The sequence below is a fragment of the Rhinopithecus bieti genome, unplaced genomic scaffold, assembly GCF_001698545.2.
Source record: "Rhinopithecus bieti isolate Rb0 unplaced genomic scaffold, ASM169854v2 scaffold_2350, whole genome shotgun sequence".
Classification (NCBI taxonomy): Eukaryota; Metazoa; Chordata; class Mammalia; order Primates; family Cercopithecidae; genus Rhinopithecus; species Rhinopithecus bieti.
Genome location: NW_016803902.1, coordinates 1,290,210 through 1,295,151, shown reverse-complemented (window position 1 = coordinate 1,295,151; position 4,942 = coordinate 1,290,210).

Genomic DNA, 4,942 nt, shown 5'->3' with positions numbered 1-4,942 from the left:
GCTGGGCATTGCTCAGGTGGTCCTGATATGCATTCTCCTCCATGCCACTGCCCATCTGACCAGCTCCAGATGACTTCTCAGCTTCTCTAGACCTTGCTCAGTCCATGACAACAGCCTTGACTTGCAAAGACTACTGGGGAGGGCAGTTCTCATGTGGTCACAGTGGCTCACACTAACTTCCCTAAGACTCTATCTTTCCCAGTCATCAACAGCAACATGCCCTCTCCATTTACAGTGAATTCACACATGTCCTCAAACATTGAGTCAGCCCCGGCTTGACTTGTGGAAAGCTGCCTTTTTCCAATTCCACAGGCAACAATAACCCTGGGGTCCTACAGAACATTCATTATGGTCCAGGAGAGTTGAGTTTCACTGTAGAGAGCTCAGGTAACAGGAGACTAATTCAGCAGCACATTCTCATTACTAGAGGCTTGACACAGGAGCAGCAACGGTCCATGGAGGAAATTCATCTTGGACTTGATCCTGGAGCTGATGTCTTCCTTTTCCTGGGACTGTAGATGGGCTTCAGTTTCACTATCTATAAAATGGCAATAATCATGGTACTTGCCTTCTTAGGTTGTTGTGAAATGTAATTTAGTTAGATTATATTAAATGTAAAGTTCTGGGCATAATGCTTACCCACAGCAGACTTTCAATAAATGGGTTATAAATTTAAAATTACAAACACATAAAGTTATTATCCTTGTCTGTGAAAAGCATTAAGAATCTCCCACCTGAGTCAGACCTCCTATTTATTTGCCTGGGATTCTGTCTTCGAAAGTAACATGAAGGGGCATGCTGTGGATGACAGTAGGAAAGTCATCTTAACTGACCCTTTAATATTAAAGTGCGTGAGGTCCAACAAGCATGCAGTAAGGGATAGATTCCATCTTGTCCTTCCCCATCTTTGTGGGCCAACCACGAGACACATTGTAGATATTTAGTGGCGTTTAAGCACCTTGGTATGCATGACGTATCAATATGCTCAACTACAGAGTGTATTTTTTGTGTACCTCAAGGCACAGCCGGCATGGAATGTTTAACAATCCGAAGAGCAGCCTCTACATACAGACTGTTTACTATGTGCTGGGCACTGCCCCAGATGCATTACATGGATTATTTCATTTAATCTTCCAAACAACCTCATGGACATGGCTACTACTATTTATCCTATTTTGCAGATGGAAGAGCAGAGGTTTAGAGGGCGTAAGTATTTTGCCCTGCATCACCCAATTAATAAGTGGAAGAGCCAGTACTTGAACTCAAGTCTTTCTACCTTCAGCATGTCATCTCTTAACCACTGCTTGGATATTTAGCAGAAAATAGTTGCAAGACAAAAATGAGGCTCAGGGGCTTTTACAGAACAGTGGTATAGATGTCCTCACCTGGTGTTTCACTGAGTGATTGAAAGCTCTTCCAAGAACTTTCTATCGGCAGAGCCCTTAGGGCTGGTTTCCAGGCCACAGTTCATAAGCCCAGGCCTGAAGGGCCAGGTGCTCCTCAGGCCCTTGGCTCTTCTACCAGCCAGAAGCCACCACTGTCCCTATCCATCCAGTACAGGTACCAGGAGGTAGAGATTCTCCAGGGTCCTGTGGGGAGTATTTGAATGTATGTCATTCTTGTAGATACTGGTGGTTTGATTCAGTAGTGGACATGGGTTACAAATGGCCCTAAGGTCTGTCCCTTAAAACCTGCCCAGCAGTCGCCTGTCTAGGCTGCAGGTGCTGCAGATCCTTATGGCTGACGTCTCATGAAGGCCATCTGCTCGGCCCCGCATCATCATCCCTCTATTCTTCCCCTTCAGGCTCTATCTGCAGAAGGCACGATTGGCCAGTAAGCAGCCCCAAAAGAGAAAGTTCGGAGAGGGAACACGTGAGTGGGAAAAGAAAGACAGACAGACAAAACGCCCAGCAGCAGCTGGTCTGAGAGGCTGGACCCTCACCTCTAATCTTGGTTTCTGCAGTCAATGGGAGAGAAATGCCACAATTTACATGACAAGGGCCAAAGGAGAGAATTATGGCAAATCAATTCTGCATGAGGAGATAAAGCCACATATTTAATGTATGCAGTGAAAGGTGGAAATTCAATTCTCATAATGTCAGATGATGCTGATTAAAACTGACATTCATGATTAGTACGATGATTTTCCCTTCTCTTCTTGGATTTGAAGAACAAACAAGCCCCATAAAGACAGAATTGCTGAACACCATTGTAAACAGGCAACTGAATAAAGAAAAGGCTGCACCGGCCCCCACCACTGATACCCCTCAGAAGAAGGGGCATCCATCCCTCTGACTGAAGTTGGCAAATGGCAAACACCACCTTGGGAAGCCTCTGGAATCCAGATCCAGTCCTGGTCAGCCACACACAAGCTACATGCCCTAGGGTCACTTTTCCTCTCTAAGCCCGTTTCCTCCTTGAACAAACAAATGGGTAGTGTTCCCCAAAGCTTGCCTCAAAGATGCCTCAAGAAAAAGGGGTTCCTGGTAAAGTATATCAGGATACACTGTACACTATATCCTCTGGGAGCCTCAGAGTACATATTAGCAGGTTAAGGGCTCTGAGAAGTCATGCAGCAAAGAAACCTGCTTAATTTTGTTTAACTCTGGGTTTCCTTAAATGAGAATTGACAATGCTTTTTTCTGTCCAGGGCCAGATAGCAAATATTTTAGGCTTGGCAGGCTACACAGTCTCTTGTAACTATTCAGTTCCACTGTCCTAGCATAAAAGCAGCCATAGACAATATGTATATGAAAGGGAGTGACTATGTTTTCCCCCCAATTTTTTTACAACCAGTTTGCCAATCTGCAGATGGACCACAGTTTGCCAATCTGCCCTAGACCATCAGCCCTCTAGCCTCAGCCTTCTTTTTCAACTAGAGATGGGGCTGAGAAGCGTGTGTGTGCACATGCACAGCGTAGGGGTCAGCGTAGCAGGCAAGATCAAGGCTTTTGTCTTGGTTGGTCAAGGCTTAGATTGGGCACTATCTCCTTCTTGCACTTCGTATTTGCAGAAGCAAGTACTCACGAACACATTGTAGGTGCTCAACAAATTTTAATGGGCTGATTACAATACTTGATGAATTCATTAATTAGCTAATATCTCTTCTATGAAAGACCTACAAACAGGCCAGCTAACATAGAGGCAGGAGCTTAGTTCCAAATCCCAGTTCTGCCATTTAGTGATTCTGAATCTTTGGGTAAATGACTTAAGCTCTGTCACAGCTCCTGGCATATAGCACTTGCCCTCCTGAGTGGTGGAATTAACAGGACGGTTTATGGAAAGGATATACATAAAGCACTCAGCATGGCATCTGGCACATGGTGCTCAATAACTGCTCATGGTTGCCAGTGACAGCTTATTATTAACATTATTATCCAGCAGTGGAGCATTGGAGCATTATTTAAACCCCCCAAAGAAGCAATCTCTGAAAGGGCTCCTTTTGGTGCTTGAATTCTGTTAGGAGGTGAGGAGGGGGAAACCGGCTCCTAATATGCCACCAGAGACAGCCACGGTGGCAAAGCCCCTTGCGGAGTTTCCAGACTCTCATCATTAATTTCCCATCAGAGTTCATCTTCCCTGACCTCCCTGTCAGAGAAGTTTCTTGAGATTCCTTTCAGCTTGGTTAATTATACCTGACACAGTGACTGGGCCACCAAATGAACTGCAGCTCAACTCACAGCCGCCCTCCAGACTCAACCCCACCCAGCTGGCTGGGGCAACCCTGTGAAAATGTCTACTCCACCTCTGTAGAATCTGCCCAGACTGCCGACATCAGGGGAGACCTCTGGAAGCTGAGAACTATGCTAAAATTGTGCACCTGTCTTATGGAATGAAAAATAATTCCTTGGATGCCTGGCAAAGCCTCCTTTTAATTATCTCATTAGGGGGAAAGCCTCATTTCTAAACTAGACATTGTATTTTCATCAGAGTTTTTGACCTGACAAGTGAAGGGGACTTGCCTTGGGACAGCAGAGAGATGCCGGGTAAAGTTGATGGAAGCCAGGAGAAACTGGAGATCGGGCTGAGAAGCATGTGTGTGCACATGCACAGCGTAGGGGTTAGCAGAGCAGGCAAGATCAAGGTTTTTGTCTTTGTTGGTCACGGCTTAGATTGGGCACGATCTCCTTGTTGCACTTATCTTTGTATTTGCAGAAGCAAGTACTCACAGACACACTGTAGGTCTCAACAAATTTTAATGGGCTGATTACAATATTTGATGAATTAATTCATTAGCGAATATGCTCCCCATTTCTTGTTTTTCCTTCTGCTTTAGTCTGCAAGCTCCTTGTTGTTTTTCTTTTCAGTGAGCTCCAAACTGGCCTGCTCTGTCCATTGCTTTGATGTTGTCTCCTGTCAACTCCCCTCACCTCATCCTCTCACATTTAAAACCTTCCATCAGCAATTCTTGCAGGCACCGGGCTCTGGGTCTCCCTGTATAGTCACCCTCAGTGACCAGGACTCCCCTTTACTTTGCTGATGTAGAACTTTGCTTGTGCAATTTTCTCCGCTCTTCTCTTCTGCTGCCCATATTTGAATCTCACCTCCACCATGCCTGCCAAAAGGAGGTCTTGCTCCTGTGACCTACTATCTCTCCCCTGGAACCTGCCCACTTTCTCTAATTGACCCTGATCATTTTCTGCCCAATAAAACATTTTTTTAAATGTATACAGCTTATTACCCTTATAAGGGTTCATTGAGCATTTTGAAGGCCCTAGGATATCTTTCTAGCCAAGATCCTTGCTTACAGCAATACCTGCTGAACTTACCATGATAGCAGCAAGTTATCCTTTGTATTGAATGGCATTGCATTTGGCAAAGCATTGTCTTTTGGGATCTAATGCTATATTCTGAAGGCCACCCAGGGTATAGAATTTAATTCCTGCTCAAACTTTAAGTCCTAGCTCCCCACTTTTTGGCTGAGAAACTTCAGGTAATGCCC